Source organism: Triturus cristatus, chromosome 7, assembly GCF_964204655.1.
Source record: "Triturus cristatus chromosome 7, aTriCri1.1, whole genome shotgun sequence".
Lineage (NCBI taxonomy): Eukaryota > Metazoa > Chordata > Amphibia > Caudata > Salamandridae > Triturus > Triturus cristatus.
Window position 1 is genome coordinate 1,082,516,647 of NC_140590.1, and position 24,001 is coordinate 1,082,540,647.

Sequence of the window (24,001 nt, forward strand, 5' to 3'; positions counted from 1 at the left end):
AGGGACGAACTGGTCTCCAGTAGTCCGGAAGTATCAGTAGGAGGCACTTGGCTCACTCCCACAAAAGGATTTTTTAAATGCTCCTCCTGTAGAGCTTGTAAGTTTGGAACCAACACCTACCACTATATGACACCTTTTAGCGACAAGCCTAAATATTTGAAGGGACATTATACCTGCCGCACAGATCACGTGGTTTATATATTGCAATGTACATGCAAACTTCAATATGTTGGCAGTACAAAGCTACAAGCTTACAACAGAATTCTGCAGCATTTACGTGCTATAGTCAACTCCGATCCCACGTACCCAGTAGCCAGACATTTTAAAGCTTGCCATAATAACAATCTGAGCTGTCTGAGCTACTTCATCATAGATTCGGTACCAAAGCAAAAGAGAGGGGGTAATCGTGAAAAAACCCTTAGGCAATTGGAGTGTAAATATATATTGGAGTTAGACACACGTATACCAGGAGGATTGAACAATGGGGAGGATCTGCACCATTTTTTATGAGAACTGTATTGCAGTCTGTTGGGTTCATCAGTTTTATTTGTACATATGGGTTTTCTCTCTGTTCCCTTGTCAGTCCACATATATTCATATGCATAGCCATATCAGAGTGAGTTTATCAACTATCATGATGGTTTAAGAGGAGTGACTAGGGCATCGTATATATATTTTTTTCTGTATACCTTAGGTCTGTGAGTGAATATTAGTGGTATTTAAGTATTTAAGCTTCCTCGGGGCCAACACATATATATACACAGTGTGTTTTTAGTTGTGCTTTTATACTATTTTTGTGTGCCATCTTTTTGTGATTTTATCAGACATTAAGTGAATGAGTATAGGGGTTTTTCACCAGTTTTCCAGACTCATTTTAGAATTGTACCATGAATAATGTATTGGGTATTTATTTTGGTTTATAATGAATGCTTTGCATATTTTGCACACCATATTGAGGATTTGTACATTGAGCCGTATTTGCACATTCAAATGTAAAACTTGCCGGATTTGCACATTTTCTTTGCAGATTTGCACATCTTGCTGTATTTGCACATATATTACCATTAAGCTCATTTTGCACATATATTGCGTAATTTGCACATTATTGGTAAATGAAGTTTCTTCTATGTACATCTCCCCATTCAGTTCATCATACTAATTGGTAGTTTGTATGTGAGTAAACTACCTTGTTTTTACCTATATTCATTATATATGGATACATTCATTATAACCGTATATTTCTGGAAATTGTCGAACATGCGAGCATACAGGATTGATCCCGGTATATACCTATGAGAGAGAATCTCAGCTAAGTGACAGTATTTTTTCTATGCCTATACGTAAAGTATTTTTTTCATGTCTGTACGTAGGGTGTCATACATCTTGTTTAAAAGTATCACGTTCTGTGCGTGTCAATCATGTGATCAAGACCGCTGCGTCGGTCGAAACGCGTCAGAACCGAATGGAGTTTGGGAGAAAATAAACCGAGCAATTTATTTGTACCAGCATACCTGTGTCCGTGTCTTGCAGCAACACCGGCTGGTGTTGCGAAAGGAGGAATTGATATATATATATATATATATATATATATAAATATATATATATATATATATATATATATACACAACTTTTGATAATTAAGGATTGTAGTTGTGACAGTTATCTGGCGGTTTTGCTGTTACCGCTATTTCAACAGACCTGCTCTTCAAACGCGGCTGGTTTGTCTGACAGCTGATATCGTCTTGGCGATTGGTGTTTAACTCAGAAGGAGTATTTTGAGCCAGCCCCCCGTGGTCGTATGAAGACAACAAGCCTATAGCTACATTACTTTTCGGCGTATCCAGAGGAGTGGTTTTGAACGGGTCAAGGAGTCGGAGGACGCAGAGAGCGATCGAGCCATTCCGAGGTGAGCCATTGGTTTTAGCTTAAGCTCGTAACGACTATTACGGGTGAAGAGAACAGCAGAATATATCACACTTAACTACCAGCCTGAAAAGTATTGCTATTCAGGCGTAGTTTGTGCAAGTGCATAACGAATCCCGCTACAATGGCGGCGGCAGCGGACGTGCTTCGAGACCGTGAAGCAGTGGCAGACGCATTATTTTCAAATCTGCCAGAAGTTAAAGACAATAAAGTGATAAATAACAGTACTACTGGGGAGAAGAACAATGTGAAAAGTATGCTAAAGAAACTAGAAAAGCTACAGCGTACTGAATTAACCAAATGGTGGGAAAAGAAGTCCCTCGAAAAATACAAGGAAGCAGGCAGAGTCCTGATTGCACCATCTTTTGAGAATCCCAATCCCCTTATGTTAAAAGAATGGGCTACCAATAACCTCGTTTCCTCCATGAACATGGTCTGCATTTGAATAAAATACGGTGAAATTGATCGGGCAGAGATTGTCAAGCAGATTGATATACTTAATAGTGAACTAGATGCCTTAGAACAACAAGAGACAGTCAATAAAGGAAAATAAGATATTAAAAAGCGCTTAGAGAAACATGAAGGCATTATAAAACAACGAAAAGTGTTCAAATTTGCGAGAGACAAAAAAGACTACGAGGCTGGTAGAATTTTTACTTTTTCAAAGAAGTTTGAATCAGTTGAACGACAAGCCTTGGTATCTAAAACACTGCCTGTCCACGTTCAAAATCAGGAAGAGAGTATAACTTCTAATACAGACCTGAGTTCAGCAATCAGCAGCGGTGATTCAGATGAAGGTTGTTCAACATTAGATCAGTCACAACCCATGCACAGTTTCACTCCGTCAGAGGAAGTGGGGTTTATGATAGAAGATCGGAGACAGACTTTGAGGCCGAGAATACCCCAAAAAATAGCAGGCGAAATAACCGTCGTAAACAGAGGCGCAAGAGGAGGAGGCAACAGTAGAGGAAAGAGGGGGAGAGGCAAGTTCCATCAGATCTATAAATTCAGATGTTGATAACATCAACAACATGGTTATCAATTTAACCACCATAGACTTAAATGCCACAGAACTCCAACTTTTGTCCTTGGGACTTTCTTTTTGCCCTCAAAATGTTTTTATATATGTTCAATCACGAATAGACATATTCAAGTTCAGACGTAAACTGAAGTTAATTAAATATCATAAACTAAACAAAGCAAGCGTCATGGCTACTTCGAGAAATATAGAAAATCAACCGAGTGTACAACTACAAGTATCGGATGTTTCTATGCTTAAAACCATGTACTCTTTGGCAGGACATAGTGATGAGGGCCCAATTAATACCCAGCAAGAACTTCATCAAATGGGAGTTACTAGTACAAGTCCAGCAGTGAGCCCGTTTCGTCCACCCTCTTCGTTTTGTCCTATGATGCCGAGAGATGCCATAGACATTTTTAGCGATTGTGTCATTGAAGACTTAAAAGAGTTAAACAGAACAGTCATACAGAGGAACAAACACCGCAGTTATTCAGAACAACAATATTCCAAACTTATGCGCAAAATCAAGGACAATAACAATGTTATAGTTAATAAAGCCGACAAAGGTGGTAACATTGTTTTATGGACTTGTGAAGCGTATTTGAAGGAGGCCACCAAAAATTTAAGTGATCCTTTATGCTATAGAAAAGCAGCATTCAATGACCTTAAAATGATAAAGGATCAAGTGTTTAAGGAACTATCACAATGGAAGAGGGAAGGTCTAATCAATAAAGATGAATATAATTTTTTGAGAACAGATCATCCTATCACCCCGACTTTGTATTTTAGTCCTAAAATACATAAACAAACTAGTCCTGTGCCGGGTCGACCAATAATTTCTGCACAGTGAAGTCTGTTGGAACCCATGTCAAAATATGTGGATTTTTTTCTACATGAACATGTGGAATCACTTCCCTCTTATATTAAAGACACGGGCCACTTTTTAAGCAAATTAAGAGAAGTTTCTTGGAATACTGAATACTGCTTTATAATCATGGATATTTTTTCCTTTTATACCAGTATCAATCACATTGATGGGTTAAATGACATACAGTGTTTTCTTTCTAGTAGAGAAGTACAATTTAACCAACATAACAAAATGTTATTGAGAATGATTGAATTATGTTTGACTAACAATTTATTTTTATTTAACAAAGAGATATACCAACAACTTCGAGGTGTGGCTATGGGGGCATATTTTTCTCCCAGCTACGCATGTTTGCACGTTGGCTGGTGGGAGAAGCATGTCCTCAGCCACACCTATAGTGACACATTTGCAAACAATATTGTCAGATGGTGGCGTTTTATAGACGACGTGTGTGTGATTTGGCAGGGATCTAAAGAATCCGCACAAAAGTTAGTCGATGAAATCAATAGCAATAGTTTTAACTTGGAATTCACAGCTACTATTAGCAATGAGAGGGTTGAATTTTTGGATGTTGAATTATATGTGAGTAATAACATCATTCATTCTAAACTCCATAGAAAGGCCACGGTCGGTAATTCGACTTTACATGCTAGTAGCACACATCCCAGACATCTTGTTAAAAGCATCCCCTACGGGGAGTTTTTAAGGATAAAAAGGATTTGCAGTAATGAGAAGGACCTGAGAGATTGTCTAAATGATTCAGTGCAGAGATTTTTGGCACAGGGCTACAAGATGAAGGATTTGCAGTTAGCTCTGACTAAAATAAATAACACAGACAGACATATAACAATATTAAACGATGAATTTAATGAAGCATCTATTGAAAACAATAACTCTAAAAATAAAAAGTCAGTAGTCAGACTTATCACTACTTTCAATTGTCAAGAGAAATAAGTAAGAAGAATTATCAACAAAAGCTGGCCGATTCTTAAATCTGACATTACCCTTGCACCTGAATTGGATGCCCTGCCAGCTATTACGTTCAGAAGGGCACCCTCCATGAGGGATGCCCTAGTAAAAACCAGTCCAGAAGTATGTAATACCAGCCACTGGCTATCTAATAGAAAAGGTTTTTACAAATGTATTTTGTGCAGGGCTTGCAAATTTGGAGTTAACAAACAAGAATTTTTAGATGCTTTTTCCCTTACCCCTTTTAAAATCCAGAGGTTATTCACTTGTAAAACCGACTATGCCATCTATGTATTGGAATGCACATGCCATTTGAAATACATAGGTAGCACTAAACTCCAGGTTTTAAATCGTATTTTACAACACTTACGTGCCATTGTTAATTCGGACTCCACTTATCCAGTCGCGCGTCATTTTAAATTAGTACATTACAATAACTTGAATGACCTTAGTTATTTTGTAATTGACGCAGTGCCTAAATTGATAAGAGGAGGAAACAGGGAGAAAAAACTACGACAATTGGCGAGCCAATACATCTTACAATTAGATACTAAGATGCCAAATGGTTTAAACACTGGAGAAGATTTATACAATTTCTTATATGGCAGTTTTTTATCTTTAAATGAGCATTTTTGTCCCTTGAATTATGATAGATATTATTTACATTTGGGATTAGTGTTTCTCGGAATTTTAACCTTGCATTTTATCAGATTTCTTACTGGTTCTACTATTACTTGGTTTTACTGGTTTTTTATTTGGTGTCTGTGAGATATGGGGTTCCGATTTTTATTGATCTTGGGTGTATTTATATATTTATCTATTATCTCAGTTTTTAACATGATGTACTGATGATGTTTGATGAACTGTAGATGATTTCCATCTTGAATATCTGTTTTGCACATATTTATTATACATTGGCAATGTACATACTCTGCTCAATTTTGCACGTTCAAATCCTTTAGTAAAATGTTATTTCATGAAGTAGAAAAATTATTCTGACAGTATAAAATAATATTGCACTAGCATTTAATATTAAGATGACTGATTAACGGTCAAACTTAGGCGTCTTTTCACTTTGCTTCAAATAATTTGCACATATACTATGCAGGTGATCTATGGTTTCAATAGTGAAGTAGCATTTGTATTTATTTATTTATATATGTGATGTTTAATTTGCACAAGTCTTGCATTAAGCACTTTACTCCTTTTTCATAGATATGTATGTTTGATAGATTTATGATAATGTGATGATATGAATGCTAATAGCTTGGGCACTTGCCCTGCATTCTGAATATTTTGAAGAAAATTTTGGATATTTTAGATACCCTAAATATTGGAATATTTATAGAATTGATTATTCAAATATTTATTTAAATATTTATGAATGGCACTTAGCTACAATAGAAAATAGCAATAAGATTACCAGCAGGAAATCTTTTCTATTTGAAGTTGTATTATGAGCTCATCACGGACATATTTTTATACATACATAGTCTGTTTTCCATATCTATGAAATTAATGGGAGGAGTTTTGTATGCTTGATACTTTACTTAATCACAAGAAGGTCTTGACATGTCATGTGATCAAGCCCGGGTAAACCCGGGCGAAATGCGTCATGTTGCTGTGAAGGGGAAAATAAAATGCACCTTGAAGAAATCTTATCTGCGTGGTGGTCCGTTCCTGGTTGTGATTTTCACAACTTTCGGTAATTAAGGATTGTGGTTGTGATATATATATATATATATATATATATATATATATATATATATATATATATATATATTTTTTTTTAAATATATTTAGGGGTCTATTAGGATGGCAGGCAGACTCCAGTCTGCCCGCCACCCTAGTGGTGCTGGGAGCGGCCGCCAGTGGTGCGGCTGTTGGCTGTTGCGCTGTGCCAATTAGGATGCGGTCGCATCCTGTATATTTAACATTGTGGCGGGTGGTGCTGTATTCAGCACCTGCCACAATGTTAAAAGGGCATGTAGTACATTTGCATGCACAACGTGACAGGCACCGTGTGGTGCCTGCCACCTTGTGCATGCAAATGTCTGGGGGTATCATGGGTACCCCCAAGTGCAGCCACCCACCCCCCCAACACCCTGGAGGCCTGCAATGGGCCCCCAAAGGCATTCTCCGCATGACTTTCCATGGCTGAGTCTCCGCCATGGAAAGGTATGAGATCGCCATCATCTTAATATGGATGGATATTGCAGGTCTTTTCCACCCGATAGGCAATCAGGTGGCTTGCTTACCGGCGGAAAACTGGCGGACGGTCTTTCCGTCCACCTGGGTACCCACCGCCATCATAATATGGTGGGGGGATATGTTAGGCGGACGGAGTGAAATGGCGGGTGGATCACCACCACCATACGGGCAGTGGCAATCCGCCTGCCATCCTAATAGACCCCATAATGAGGAGAAAATGGGGGGGTTAGGGGTTACTAGGAGACGGTTAAGGGAAAGCAGTGTAGTGGACAGTGGTGGGGGGCAGGAGAGCCTATCAAGGGCCTGGAGAGCTCGCAGGGGGTACACAAATGTGTACGGTGGGCTGAAGGCTAATTGAACAGTAGGGGGCTTTTGTGTATTTCAAAGGCAGGCAACAGAGGAATTTAACACTGCTGCCTGCTGGCCTATTGCTTACCCTCCCTTTACTGGCTCAGCTACAGCACAGAGCCAGTAAAGTGAGGGTGAATGCCAATGTTTTTTTAAAACATATTTGGGGGGGCTTGGCCAAGATGGCGACTGTGTAGGACGTGGGACTCGGTCTCTCTGTTCTCGGCGCCGCCTGGCTTCACCACCAGCCTGTCTAACAGTGGCAGGGACATAGTGCGGGCTACACATAGCAGATAGGGGGAGTGGAGACTCCCGCCACATGGTTTGATGATCTGATCTGGGGAGGCTCTTTACTCCCATTGAAAGGGGCGCGGCGGAGGCCTGCGGGGGTGGGCCCTGAGAGTCCGAGCACTGTGCAAGCGGCCCACGCGGGTGGTGAGAGACTGACTTTCTCCTGTGACATGCCACCAGAGCCGCCAAGAGAGGTGTAGGGCTGACCCCTGCCTATTGGGAGCTGACAGGGACAGCAGGCAGAGAAAGGGATCCAGCGGCCGCCTTTGGGGGAGACGCAGTGAGCGGCCGGCCCTCAGATCACTGTGGAAGAGGTGGCAGTGAAGGGCAAGCTGGAGAGATATGAAGGGCCTACCCCCAGGGTCCCTGAGACGTGAGGGTGCACCGCGAGGAACGGAGATCAAAACAAGATGGTTCTCTGCCCTCGGAGGCCATTGGGGACTGAGGGAGGACCCTTCTGCCCGGGCGGCGTTCGCAAAATTCCCTTCGAGCCAGCAGAGGTGCGAGAAGGCCTGACTCTGCCGATGGTCCCTGCAGGAAACGCAGAGAGCAGCTATTCCCACTCCAGTGAGTGCAACAGTAAGGAAAGTGTTCGATAGTGGAGAGGAAGAATTTACTATTCCTACTCTAACTACTGCAACAGTAGGGAAAGTGTTGGATAGCGGAGAGGTAAAAATACTATTCCCACTCTAACTACTGCAACTGTAGGGAAAGTGTTGGAAAGCTGAGGGGAAAAATTACTATCACCACTCCAGTCAGTGCAACAGTAGGGAAAGTGTTGGATAGCGGAGAGCTACAAATTACTATTCCCACTTCAACTACTGCAACAGCAAGGGAAGTGTTGGATAGCGGAGGGGTAAAAATTACTATTCCCACCCCAGTGAGGGCAACCGTAGGGAAAGTGTTGGATAGCGGAGGGTAAAAATTACTATTCCCACTCCAGTGAGTACAACAGTAGGGAAAGTGTTGGATAGCGGAGAGGTAAAAATGACTATTCCCATTCCAGTTAGTGCAACAGTATGGAAACTGTTGGATATTGGAGAGCTAAAAATTACTATTCCCACTCCAACTACTGCAACAGTAGGGAAAGTGTTGGATTGCGGAGGGGTAAAAATTACTATTCCCACTCCAGTGAGTGCAACAGTAGGGAAAGTGTTTGATAGGGGAGGGGTAAACATTGCTATTCCCAATCCAATGAGTGCAACAGTAGAGAAAGTGTTAGATAGCGGAGGGGTTCAAAATAATATTCCTACTCCAGTGAGTGCAATCAATTAATCAATCGGGGGTTTATATAGCGCACTACTCACCCGTGAGCGTCTCAAGGCGCTGGGAGGAGGGGGGATCTCTGGATCAGTCGAAGAGATAGGTCTTGAGGTCCTTCCTGAAGGTGTGCAGGGTTGGAGAGCGTCTGATGTTTATGGGGAGCTTGTTCCAGGTCTTGGCTGTGATGTAGGAGAAGGCTCTCCCACCTGTTCTACTTCTGCGGATGCGGTGGACCTCTGCCTGGGCGAGATCGGCGGAGCGAAGGTTCCCCTTGTGTACGTGGAAGGATAGTCTCTCGTTGAGGTATTTGGGTCCGATGTTGTTTAGGGATTTGTAGGCATGGGTGAGGAGTTTGAAGGTGACTCTCTTCTTGACAGGGAGCCAGTGGAGGTCTCGTAGGTGTTGGGTCATGTGTTTGTGACGTGGAGTTCTGAGGACAAGTCAGGCGGCGGCATTTTGGATGGTCTGGAGTTTACGTAGGAGAGATGTGTTGATTCCTGCATAGAGGGCGTTGACGTAGTCCAGTCTGCTTGTTATGAGTGCGTGGGTGATGGTCTTTCTGCTGTCAGGAGGGATCCATTTGAAAGTCTTGCGGAGGATGCGCAGGCATTTAAAGCTAGTGGAAGCGACGGCGTTGACCTGGCAGTTTATGGAGAGGGAAGAGTCGAGGATGATGCCGAGGTTGCGTGCGTGGTCTGTAGGAGTGGGTGTGTTCCCAAGGGCAGAGAGCCACCGGGTGTTGTTCCAGGCGGAGTTGCAGGGTCCGAGGATGAGCACTTTGGTTTTCTCTGAGTTGAGCTTGAGGCAGCTGTCGTTCATCCAGGTAGCCACATTCTTCATTTTCTCCTGGAAGCAGAGTCTGGTGTTTTCAGGATTCTTTGTGAGTGAGAGGATGATCTGGGTGTGGTCTGCATAGGATATGATGCTGAGCCCATGCTGTCTGACGATGGCGGAGAGGGGGGCCATGTAGATGTTGAAGAGCGTGGGGCTTAGTGATGAGCCTGGGGGCACTCCGCAGTTAATGTCGGTGGGTTCGGAGAGGAAGGGAGGGAGTCCGATCCTCTGGGTTCTGCCAGAGAGAAAGGATCAGATCCAGTCAAGGGCTGCTCCTTGTATCCCGGCGTTGTGAAGCCTGGCTGCAAGGGTGCAATCGAAGACGGTGTCGAAGGCTGCGGAGAGGTCTAGAAGGATGAGGGCCGCGGTGTGTCCTCGGTCGAGTAGCATGCGGATGTCGTCTGTGGCGGCGAGGAGTGTGGTCTTGGTGCAGTGGTTGCTGCGGAATCCGGACTGGGAGGCGTCTAGGATGGAGTTCTGTTCGATGAAGGTGGTCAGCTGCATGTTCACGAGTCTCTTGGTGACTTTGGCTGCAAAAGGGAGGAGAGAGATGGGTCGGTAGTTTTTCAGGTCCGTTGGGTCGGCTGTGAGCTTCTTGAGGAGAGGTTTAACCTCCGCCTGTTTCCAGTCGTCTGGGAAGATGCCGGACGTGAAGGAGGTGTTGATGGTCCATTCAAGTTCGGGTGCGATGGCGGCGGTGGCCCTGTGGAATATGTGCGGTGGGCAGGGGTCTATGGGGGCTCCTGATTGGGTTTTAAGCATGGTTGCGGTGATGTGTTCGACGGTAGAGGGTTTCCAGGTCGAGATTGCTGGCTGATCGGCCGCGACGGGGGGGTGATGTTCCGCGTTGGTTCGCTGAAAGTTTCGTAGAGGTCCTTGATCCTACGGTGGAAGTATGTGCTGAGCTTGTCGCAGAGTTGCTGGGAAGGTGTGATGTCCATGGCTTCGCTGGTTGGCTTTGTGAGCTGCTGTATGATGCTGAACAATTCCTTGGCGTGGGTCGCGTTGGCCTGGATTAGTCCGTTTGGTGTCCCTAATGCACTGGTGGTATTCCTTCATGGCGCTCCTGTGGTTGTTCCGTGCATCCGTGGTTTTCTGGTTTCGCCAGGTTTTCTCTAGGTGTCTGCACGATCGTCTGGCTTCCTGTAGTTCCGTGATGAAGCAGGTGGGCTTCAGTGGGCGTTGCTTGGTGTGGTGCCAGAGGGGTGCGAATGTGTCTGCGCAGTGGGCGATCCAGCGGTGGAGTTCTGTGGCTGTGGAGTTAATTTCGGTCGTGGCGCTGGGGGGGTCTTGGCAAAGGGTGGTGTTTAGGAGTTCCACTGTGACCTTGCTCCAGTTTCTTTGTGGTGGTCGCGGGCGGGCTTGGGTGCGCTGGTGGTGTTGAAGGTGAAATGGACGCAGTGGTGGTCTGTTCAGTGCGGCTGAGTGGTGTGGCTGAACCGGAAGTTTGTTCCTCCCATGAAGACAGAGTCCAGAGTGTGTCCTGCTCTGTGCGTGGGTGTGTTGACCAGTTGCTCCAGTCCGAGGTTGGCGAGGCTGTCGAGGAGGATGATGGAGTGGGGGTCGTTGTGGTATTCGAGGTGGAAATTCAGGTCCCCGAGGAGGATGTGGTCCGTGGAGGTGATTGCCAGGCCTGGGCCAAAATTCCGTTCCGTTCGCGGAAATTGCGATAATTTGGCATTTTCGCGTTCCGCGGAAAGCGCGAAAATGTCAAAATTTCTGCATTCCGCAGCTTAGAGATAATTTGTTTCTTGCTTGCGCTGTAAAATAATACATTCTCGCGTGCACGCGATCGCCTTACCTGAATCCCCGCGTTCGCCGACAAGTTTTCCCGATCCGGTCGCGTTCTCCACAAGATGTTGGATTGTTGGTAGCCATTTGCGCTGTCTCGCGACAGTTCGCGCCCGCAGTAACGTCATGCAAGTGAAAACAAGATGGCTGTGCCCGCGAGCAACCGCATGGGTAAGTTGGCGAGCCGCAACCACGCAGAAAATACCGCGACCGGGCGGGAAAAAAAACGTCCGCATCTTCGCGATATTTCCGCGTGTTTGCGGAGATTTTTAACATTTTCGCGATAATTTGCGAAAGTGAATTTCGCAAATTCCGCCCACCCCTAGTGATTGCGTGGGGTGTGACGAGCTTGGCGATGGTGGTTAGGGACTGGGTGCGAGGGCCTGGTGGTCAGTCGATGAGGGTTCCGCATAGCATGGTCCTGGGGCTGGTCTGGATCCCGAAGTGGAGGTGTTCTGTGTCGGAGTGGGGGTCACTCATGCTAGACGCAGAGTCGGGGGGGTCTTGTTTGTGATGGCGAGTCCTCCTCCTGGGCTGTGGGGGTGGACTTTTCTCTGGACCTTGTAGCCATCAGGGATGGCCTTAGCGATGTCGGAGCCGGAGATGGCATTGGTCTAGGTTTCCGTGAAGAAGGCGTGAAGAAGTGTTGGACAGTGGAGGGGTAAAAATTACTGTTCCCACTCCAGTGAGTACAACAGTAGGGAAAGTGTTGAATAGTGGAGGGGTACAAATTACTATTCCCACTCCAGTGAGTGCAACAGTAGGGGAAGTGTTGGATAGCAGAGGGATTAAATTAATATTACCAGCAAAGTTAATTCAAAATAAAAAAGAAAGAAAATATCAACTACAATACAAAAATTGTTAATAACACAAAAATAAAAATTATATACAAATATTAAAAATAACAAAAGATAGAAACATAATATAAAGGGGAGAGGAGTTGGCCTAATGGCTAGAGCGCTCAACCTCGGACCTGGGGAACTGGGTTTGAGTCTCAGTAATGACACTAAACATCCTGTGATTCTGGGCAAATCACTTATTCTCCCTGTGCCTAACAAAAAAAAAAAAAATGAATGTGTGTGTAACATAACTGGTGCTATGTAAAGTGCTCTGATACCTGATTGGATTCGGGTCAAGTTTGCGCTATATAAAAATCTAAAAATTACCTACAAACATTATTTTATACAAAATTAAAAAAGATTTCACAAACAGATAACTAAATTTAATATAAATTAATTAGAATCAAAACCATTATTCATTACACAAAATCAATTTTTATTTCCTACCCTATAACACCACACATTTCACAGCACACATCTACATTTCTAAAAAACGGTACCTCCATAATTAATATAATTAATTATCAAATAAACAAATATTATTAATTAAAAATTAATTTAAAACATATAGAAATTAATTTACTCACCAAACATTACCCCTATAAAACCAAACTCCACACACAAAAGAAAAGTAAACAATTACCATAAAGATTTATCAATTAATCTTTGAATAATAATGAACAAATAATTATTAATTAATAAAACTTAAAATACTTTCCACCCTCTACCCCAACAAACACCACAACACACACATAAAAATAATTACAGAATTTCCATAACTAATTTTACATTAATAAATTATTATCAATTAACAACAGCTTATTAACTAATTGAAAATATTTTACTTCCCACCCTTTACCTCTATAAACCCCACAACTCACATCTCAAACTAATTACACAATTTACATAAGTAATTTCTAATTATTTAATTACAATGTATTAACAATTATTTATTAATTATTTTTAAATAAATTACTTCACACCCTATTCCCCTATAAACCCACAACCCACGCCTACAAAATTGACACAATTAACACAATTACCAACTAATTATTAATAATTATCAACCAATTAATAATTAATTAATAATAAATGAATTCCCACAGTTAACACTATAAAATCTAAATTAGATAAATACTAATAACAAATATTATTTAATTTATTATAATTGAATTACTTCCCAACCTATTCCCCTATAAACCCACAACCTGCTCCTAAAAAATAACACAATTATTATTATTATTAAATAATAAAAAATTGACAATCTAGGGGGCGCTAGGTGGCGCGTGTGTGGAATGGCCACCTCCTAGAGCGGCTCCCGCATGCTGGTGTGATTATCCGATAATGATATGATTGATTTTAACTTATTTTGTCTGACATATTTTTTTCTGTATACTTGTTGCATTCTTTTATGGTCCCAGTGACCGAAATAAAGTTGATAAATGAAATGATTATCCGATAATTATCCCCCCATTTCGCATGATATCTGACCGAAACCCGTGGAATATGGCGAAGATAACCTAGTGACCCGAGCGGTGCTGAGTGGGGGCAGTGGGAGACGTCACGGCGGCGGCGGCTGTGGGACCTGAAACCTGATAGCACAGAATAGCAGTGGATCGTCTGGTGCAGGTGGGCGGCGACGCTGAGTACGTGAGCGGCGGGCGCTCCACTCGGTGGATAGGCCGCAGAGAGGGGATCGGCACAGGCTGCATTGCTGGCGGAGGTCGCCGATTGCCGCCGGGCAGTGAAGCGAGCTCTGCGCACCACGAACCGCACAACATGAAGTACGCGGCGTGATCTGCAGTGGGGAAGCACTGAAGACGTTGACCAATGCTGGGACAGACGTTGGTGCGTAGCGGTGAGACTCCTGATCGTTGGTGGGGGCTCCGCGGACTGGACCGGACGGCAGGAGCAGCGGCAAGTCAGTGAGGAGGCATTGGGCTCTTGGCAGAAGTGGCAGAGGTGGTGAAGAGACGGGAGCCTCCCCACAGGCTAAGTGCGACGCACGTTGTGGACTGGTGGTGAACCAGGTTAAATACGAGGCACAAGTTGTGGCATAACTTCGAGCGCTATCAGTTGGGCTGCTGGAATAGATCCTGGTGTAGCAAAGTAGCGGTGGCGGCGGGAGCGGAGGAGAGACCCCTCTGATAGTAGCCTCTGGCGAGTAACACGGGACTGCACTAGCCCCTATTGGAGGGAAAAGACTGCCCTATCTGTTGCATATCATACTGGAAGTGTTAGCCTGGAGACGGCAGACTGGCAGGCGTAAGGGTGCTTACAATCTGCAGAGAACACTCATCCTCTGAGCCAGTGGGTGTAGTTGCACCCGCTGTGCAGCGTGACAGCGCATATACAGGCTGCAGGAGGCCCCGCGACGCGAGTGGGCTCTGAAGTCGGAGGTGGAGATTGGGTTCGAGGTGAGACAACGTGGGCGCCTAGCTCTCCTCAGGTGATGGGCAGGAGTGCATGAGGTGCTTTGGATCATTTACATCATTGCACTGCTAGAACTCTCTTTCGGCCCGTGTGGAAGGCTTACAGTTCCTAGAAGACTAGGGCTCCGGTCTCGCATCCCAGTGGTCACACGATGGGGAAATCAGAGGCTTGTCAGCAGAAGTTGACTTTTGATGCACGGAAATTGTTGAGGCAGCCGCAGATGGAGGCGGGTATGGAGGCGGCATCCTCGCAACCGGAGCAGGTGGTAACTCCGGAGAACGATTTGACAATAGTGCTGGCGGAGATGAGACAAGGATTTGCAACCGTCACTGGGAAAATAGACACACTGGCTACCCGTATGGATGTGATAGCTCAGAAATTGGAGAGTCACGAAACTCGGCTGAACGAGGCGGAGCAGTGAATCTCTACTGTGGAGGACACTACTGCCCAAGTGCAAACAGCAACAGAGCAGCTGGACAAGCTGCTCAAAGCAATAGCAGCCAAGAATGAAGACATCGAAGCGCATAGCCGCCGCAATAACATACGCGTTTTGGGGATTCCAGAGAGCACAAACACAGGTAGACTGGAGGACTATATTGAAAAGCTGCTCATGGAGATGGTGGGAAAGGACTCTCTGTCTTCACAGTTCATAGTGGAGCGAGCTCATCGCTCACTGGGGCCCCGGCCACCCCCTGGAGGCACGCCCCGGCCAATCGTTGCCCGCCTACTTAATTACAGAGACAGAGACGTGGCTCTCAGAGTGGCCAGGGAGAAGAAACAATTGTCATATGGTGGAGTAAATTTCACCATGTACCCGGATTTCACAATGCACGTGCAGGAGGAACGTCGCCGCTTCTTGGTGGTGAAGCAGAAACTGCGACAGGCTGGAATTGACTATGCTCTACTGTATCCTGCTCGTCTCAGGCTGACTCACCAGGGAACGCAGACATTTTTCACTAATCCGCAACACGTGGAAGAATTCTTGAAACAGGTACGGAGGCAGACCAGAGTGTCGCCGCCGCGGACGGGGTCGGAACGTTCTCCCAAGCCAGAGAGGGAGTGAAAGATGAGGCGGAAGAAGCAGACAGGAGGAGACAATCATTAATGGGACTGGCGGTAATAAAATAACGGGAAATGATGGGGGAGGGGGCAAGTTGGACAACGTCACAGCTACAGACTGTATATTCCTGTAGGCCATGCATGGCGAAAGGGAGTGGAACATTAAGTTATCACCAGCCAACCTCTATGTCTGGTCTGGGCCTGGCGGATGCTGCGGTCGGGCCCAGGGCTGACTGGGGGCTATTGCCTACCACCTAGAAGAAACGCCTCATTGGGGAGTACCCTTATGTTAGTTATGTATTGCTTACAGTTCTCCCATTTGCCGTCCTGTAATGGAAACTAGGCAATGCTAAGGTTATCAATCGGGATGGGGAGGCTTTTGGGAGTTGGGGTGGGGGGAGGGTTTTTTCATTCTGGCATGTTTGGGATGCTCCAGTGGGTGGGGGTGGAAGGGGGTAGGAGATTGCATGGGAATGGTTCGGCACGAATGCAGATCATCTTTTATGTGCAGTTTAACAGTTAGATGTGTTGGTGGAGGTACGCGGGATCACAACAAACAGGATTAGCTGGTTTTGGAACTGTGAATGTCGCGGGAGGGTGGCAACATGATTAGAACATTGTCGTGGAATGTGAGAGGCCTGGGAGACCCGAAAAAGCGGAGGAAGGTCTTGGCGTCTCTGGACAGGCAGCAAATTCAAGAGGCACTGTTGCAGGAGACTCATTTGGACCCTAGGGCTGGTAACAATTTTGCATGCAAATGGGCGGGACATCGATTGTTCTCATCATACTCTTCTTATGCCCGTGGGACAGCGATTCTTATAAAAAAGCAGGTCCACTTCGAGCAGGCAGGAGTGATTGCAGATACACAGGGGCGTTATGTCATTACATGGGGTAGACTGGGGGGACTCCATAACGATAGCTAATTGTTATGGCCCCAACACCGATAGCCCGTAATTCTTTACTGATGTATGGGGTAAAATCTTGACAGTTGGCTCCACTCACGTAATATGGGGTCGGGATTTTAATGTTGCCTTACAGCCCCAGCAAGATAGGTCCAGCACCATGAAGCACCATTAAACTAAATCAAGGGAGGTACTCGGTGACATACTCGAAGAAGGGGAGTTACTTGACAGTTGGAGATATCTCCACCCACAGGGGAGGGAGGGTACACATTTTACTTCTCATACAGGAACCTGGGTAAGGATAGACTATTGTTTGGTGTCCAGGGGGCTGGGACCAAGCATACACACTGTGACACATTTGGCTAGAACTCTCTCAGACCATTGCCCGGTGAAGATGTCCTTTACTCCACTGGGATACGCCAGCCCCAGGCCGCGCTGGAGACTACAACCCACGGTTTTATTAGATGCAGCTTTTCAGGGGGAACTGGAGGAAGAGATCCGAGACTTTTTTGTGAGAAATAAGGGATCGGTGGATAGTGTAGAGGTGATTTGGGAGGCCTTCAAGGTGACGATTAGGGGGTTCTGCCTCTCTAAGAGCTACGGGGTATTACAAGACATACAGCGCACGCTGAGACGTCTGGAGGAGGAACTGAAAGGGTTGGAGAGGCAAATGGAGCAGGGGCAGACAGGGAATATACATAGCACATTTCGAGACACTCTAACAAAGTATGAAGCTGAGGCGCAATGCGAACTGAAGTTCCGTGGGAAATACTGGGTGGCTCGTAGGTATGGCGAGGGGGAGCGCCCTGTGAGAGCGCTGGCGGAGGTGACACGAAATCCTCGCTTTAGCGCATACATATTGGAGGTGCGAGGCCCTGATAATACAGTGCATCGAGACTCGACAGCTGTGCTTGACACGTCTCAGAGAGCGGGGGCACTTGAGATGGAGGAATTTCTGGGGGAAGTTGCACTTGGCTGGCTTGGTGACACACAACGCGAATTCCTATGTCACCCATTCGAGCTCGATGAAGTACGAGAGGCAATCATGCAGTTGAAAAACGGGAAAGCGCCTGCCTCGAATGGGCTACCGGCCGAATTTTACAAAAGCTATATTGACATCATGGCGCCAGTCCTCAAAGAAGTATATGAGGAGTCCTTGGAAGTAGGCGCATTGCCACCTTCGATGAGGGAGGCAGTAGTCACATCATTGTTGAAGCCTGGAAAGCCCCCAGATTCTTGTGATTCATACAGGCCGCTCTCATTGATAAACTGTGACGCCAAGATACTGGCCAAGCTGCTTGCCAACCGCCTCTCCCTGCTGATGGGAAAACTCGTACTACCAGACCAGTCGGGGTTTGTACCGGGTAGGTCAACATCACACAATCTTCGAACATTGTTCTCCTTGATACAGACGGTGGACCCGGAGCTCCCACTGGCTGCAGTGTTTCTAGATGCCACTAAGACGTTTGATTCGGTGGAGTGGGATTACCTGTTTGGAGTCCTGCAGAAGATGGGTTTCCCGAAGTTGTATCTCTCTTGGCTCCAGTTACTATATCATCGACCGAGGGCCCCTATACTGATTAATGGTCATTTGTCTCCCCCAGTTGTCATCTCCAGAGGTACTCGTCAAGGGTGTCTGTTGTCGCCCCTACTGTTCGCACTGGCTGTAGAGCCGCTGGCCGCCCGTTTGTGGCAGGTGCTCAATGATAAGGCATTCCGCTGCTGTATGCGGCAGATATTGGTATCCCTATTGGTATCACTATATGCGGACGATATTACACTCTATATCAGAGATCCACAGAGTAATATCAATCCCATATTGCGGGAATTTATACGGTTTGAACGGCTTTCTGGGGTGGGCATTAACTGGGGGAAGTCTCAGGTGTTCCCGCTCACATCGGTTGTGACCCCTTTACCGCTTGACTTTCCGTTGGAATGGTGTCAGGATGACTTGCGATACCTCGGGATTCGTGTGGCTAGGGATAAGGAGGAAATTATTCGGGCGAACTATGGCACGGCAATTGAGCGCCTCAAAACCAATATAACACGCTGGGTAGCTCTGCCCCTGTCCATGGTGGGTCGAGTGTCACTCATTAAAATTAAGATACTCCCACAGTTTTTGTACCTGTTCCTCAACTTTCCTTACCACCTGGGGCGAGTCTTCTTTGCCATGCTGCGCTCGGAGCTCATACGGTTGGTGTGGGGAGGTAGACAGCCGCGACTGAAGTGGTCTATACTAACCAGGCCATATGAACAAGGGGGGTTTGATGTTCCAGACCTCGAGGTTTATTTTTTAAGTGCTCAGGCGCATTACGCTTACTATTGGGTGTACCCTCCGCGATACATGCCGCAAGTGGCGGTAGAGGACTGGCTCGCGGCCCCTATACCCCTTAGTGGCCCCATCTATGGCCCAGCGAACACGCAGGTAGCATCCCCTACCACCATTACCTGCACGGTGGAGGCGTGGTGACGCATAGCCGCCCTTTTAGGGGTCTCGTTCCTCTATTCTCCTAGGCTGCCGCTCACGTACCACCCAAATTTGACGTTGTTACAGGAGAAAGGATTTCAGGATTTGTGCAAGCAAGTACAGGTCAAAACATGGGGGGACCTTTTTCAAGAGGGAACCTTCCGCACGTCTGCGCAATTCTTGCAGGCAGAGACACACACGCCACTAGACGTTTATTTATACATGCGATTGCGACAGGGTATGAGATCGATACTCCCGGACTTCCCCCGGGAGCCGGAGAGTTTTGAGCCACTGCACCCGATGTTGCGACCGGCGGATGGTGGGCACTTGGTGTCCAAGCTGTACACCGTGATACGGGAGTATAAACCAGAGGCCGACAGTGTGTCCAGGAGGCGGTGGGGGGAAGAGTTAGAGAACGAAGTCACCGAGGATCAGTGGCAATATTGCTGTCTTCAGATGGCGCGGATATCTGCTAGCAGTAGGTTCCGTATAATACTCTTTAAGTTTCTGCACCAACTATACTACACGCCGGCTAAGAAGCTGCGTTTTAAACTATCTGACAATGATTGCTGTGGGAGATGTGGTCGGCCGGGCGTGGGGTTTCTGCATCTAGCCTGGGACTGTGAAAGGGTGCGAGAATACTGGGAGCAAGTGTTTATAGCACTAGAGGAAATGACTGATACTTATCTAGCCAGGGATCCGGTACTTGCGCTCTTGGGGGTACACAGCACAAATACCCACAAAACACAGGAAATATGTCGCCATCTCTCTCTTGCTGGCAAAGAGGAAAGTAGCCTGCAGATGGGGCAGAGGCCGGGCCCCAAAATTTAAGGAATGGTTGGCGGATATGGTATACTGTCAAGAACAGAATAACACATATGCTGAATTGCTATGTAACTGTTTAAAACCATAAATAAAGTTTAAAAAAAAATTAACAATCAATTAATAATTCATTAATAAAAACGTAATTACCACAAAAACCACTATAAAATCTAAATTAAATAAATACTAATGAATACAAAATATTACTTCCCACCCTATTCCCCTATAAACCCACAACTTGCTCCTGAAAAAAATAACACAATTAACATATTTATCAATTAAGTAATTAATACAAATTAATAGCCAATTATTAATTAATTTATATTAAATGAATTACCACAATTAACACTATAAAATCGAAATACAATAAATATCAATAAATAAAAAATATAAATTAATTTATTAAAACTAAATTACTTCCCACCCTATTCCCCTATAAACCCACAACCCACTACAGAACTAAAAAACGCAAAAGTTCATTAACTTAAAATTAATCACTACTAAAATTTCACACATATATTTAAAAACAAAAGCAATACTTAAAAAAAAATGAGATCACATACTTTTAAAATGCATACTAAAATAGATAATACTAATATAAAAATCGATATTTTAAACAACGATATTTTTGCAAATGATATTACTGACATTGATATTTTAAAAAACGATATTTATCACCTTAAAGTCGATATTCTGGACCACGATATTCTTGCTGTCGATATTCCTGTATAAGAATATTTGCAACTCGATATTTTTGTATATCGATATTAAAAACTCAATATTCTCTCTGCACCTGCTGCTTCAACACTCCAGAAACGGAAGGAGTTTCATCCAGTCACGTCCTTGCAATGGGGTCATAAGATTCCCTACTTCTGGGGCCACCCCTTTAGGCTGACATTTTGCTGGCAGGACCGACTCCATCACCTACGCTCCTTGACGGAGGCATGCGCACTGCTGCAGATCGACATCCAGGGTCCAGAGAAAAAAGGAGCGGAGAGGCAAAGGGGCCAAAACAAGTGGTCACCTGAGGTGGAAACGGGTGACCCCTGGATGGGGGGATCCAGACCGGACTCAGATATCATTGCATCGGAGAGGAGAACCCTGTTAGGGAAGCTATCAGAAGACTCAGGTTTCCCAGACTCTACCTGAATACATGAATCATCTAGTGGGGGGTGGTCGGGCGGCTGGGGGTGCCTGGGAAGAGAGGAGGATGGTCACATTCCCGTGCTACAATTTTGCACTGGACTGGAGTTGGATCTTCGTGCCCATCCTACATTCCAGTGACAATTGTTGTTCTTTGTTTTTTAATTGGGGGGGTTCAGGGTGCTCTACTTGACATGCTCTACATGACATTACTTCTTTGAAACAATACAATTATGGTGAGGGGAGTTTATACAGAGGTAGGACAGGGAAGAATGCGACATGTAGGAGGGAGGGTAACAAATGGTATGTTAGGCTTCTCCCAAGATCCATAGTGGGAGGTTTAAAGGTGCTGTCTCTCAATTATAAGGGTCTTAACAACCCGTTCAAGAGATGTGCCATCATTTCTTAATTGGAACAGGAACGTGCTGAATTATGCTTACTCCAGGAAACCCACCTGCAGTCTAGCAATTGGCAGAGGTTATGAACCAGGGCCTTTCCTCAACAGTATTTCCCTTCCTTGCCATGAAAGGCGGCAGGGGTGGCACTATTTTTCTCATGCTCATTTAAAGGGAAAGTAGGGATAAAAATCACAGAACTCAAAGGCAATATTTTGGGGTTTCGAGTCCATGTGGGTATACAAGCTTTATTTATTTATTTTATTTTATTTTTTGAACTTGTAAGGCGCAACAGCTACCCAAAAAGGGCTTCCCGGCGCCGAGATACAGCCAAGACAGTCAGGGGCGAAAAAACTGGCTATTCAAGTTATTGTTCGAAAAGCCAGGTCTTAACATTTCTTCGAAACCTGCCATAGTTATCCTCTTTTCGAATGAAGGGAGGAAGAGTGTTCCAGAGGGACGGACCAAGGTAGGCAAATGATTTGCCTCCCATTCTTGCCAATTTAAATCTTGGAACACAGAAATTTGAATGAGATTGTGAACGGAGATTACGTTTGGGGAAGTAGGGATGGGCCAAAGCAAGAAGGTATTTAGGTGCTGTACCAGCCTTGATTCTGAACATATACGTCAAGGCTTTGAAGCGAATTCTGCTATCAACCCTGAGCCAGTGAAGCTCACGGCGGTAGCTAGAGACCTCGGAGTTTTTAGGAATTTTACACAGCAGACGGACTGCGGCATTTTGAACAAGTTGCAGTCGACTGACAACAGCTTTATTTGACCCGAGATACAGAATGTTACCATAGTCAAGCCGGGAAGTGATGAGGGCATTGACTACAGTCTTCTGGGTGGAAGGGGGCAGCATCCAGATAATTTTCCTCAACCATTTGATAATGGTGAGGCACAGCCCAACAACTTTATTGACCTGTTTGCTCATAGGAAGGGCACTGTCCAAGATAAAACCCAGGTTACGAACTTGAGTCACTGGTGTTGGAAAAGCGGCCAGTGAATGGGATTCCAGAGTTCCTGCTGTTTTCCCAAGAGAAGAACCTCTGTCTTGTCTCCATTAAGTTTTAATTGATTTCTCGTCATCCAATTAAGGATGTTTTGAAGACCAAGTTTGAGGGGAGATGGGGAAGATGTGACTGGTTGGGATAGGGAAAAAATAATTTGGGAATCATCTGCGTAGGTCATAAGGGAGAGTCCGGATTTTTCAGCAAGGTCAGCCAGGGGCCTGAGATAAATGTTAAAAAATAAGGGGCTCAGAATTGATCCCTGAGGCACGCCGTGAGGGGCGTTGAACGATTCAGAGCAGGCCGTAGAGGATGTTATTTGGAATGTCCGGTCTCCCAAAAAAGATCGAATCCAATCAAGCGCTTTACCCCGGACACCATTTCTATATAGTGCCTTAATGAGGATATCATGTGATATAGTGTCAAAGGCCGCGCTCAGATCGAGGAGCACAAGCGCGACCGTCTGACTTTTGTCAAGGAGATTGCGAATATGTTCCGTGACTCCAAGAAGAGTGGTTTCCGTCGAGAAACCAGCTCGGAAGCCAGATTGTGAGGGGTGTAGGAGAGAGTTCTTTTCGACAAAGGTGGACAAAGCCGTGTGAACATGTCTCTCCAAGCACTTGGAAAATGCAGGGAGCAGGGAAATGGGTCTATAGTTTGCCAGGCATTCTGGGTTAGCTGTAGGCTTTTTTAACAGTGGTGTAACCATAGCGTGTTTCCAGAGAGTCGGGACTGAAGAAAGTTCAAAGGAAGCGTTGAGCATATCAACTATAACTCCTAAGGACTGGTCATCAAGTTGTTTGAGGAATTTAATAGGGACAGGATCCCTGGGGGAACCGGACTTGATGTTTTTAAGGATGGATTTCATTGTGTCTACCGTTATGAGTGGCCACGATTCCAAGGTAGTTTCACCGAATGGGGCAAAATCCAAGTCAATAGAGGAGGGAAATATGGTGTTGTTAGTTTTAATGTCCCTGAAGATTTTTTCAATTTTATCAAAAAAGAAACAAGCAAGGTCTTGGCATTGTTGTGAGTTTAATGGGGGAGCCACAGCTGTGGTGTGGGCACCAGCTAGATCCTTGACCAAGTTAAACAGAGTTTTCGATTTGTTTGAAGCTTCAGTGATAGACTGGGACACAAAAGCTGCACGTGTTTTAGCACAGGCAGAGTGGTATAAATTCCTGGCCATGTGATAGATGTTTTTAGCTTCAGGGTCATAGTTTTTACGCCATTTTCGCTCCAATGCCTTACATCTTGATTTTTCTATTTTTAGTAGGTCATTAAACCATGGAGCAGGATGGCGGTGTCTGTTACTTTTAATAGAAGTGGAAGATAGGCAATGGTCAGCAGCATCGCTGAGCCATATATGAGTGGCTTCAGCCAAGCTATTCATGTTATGGCCCTTCTTAGGA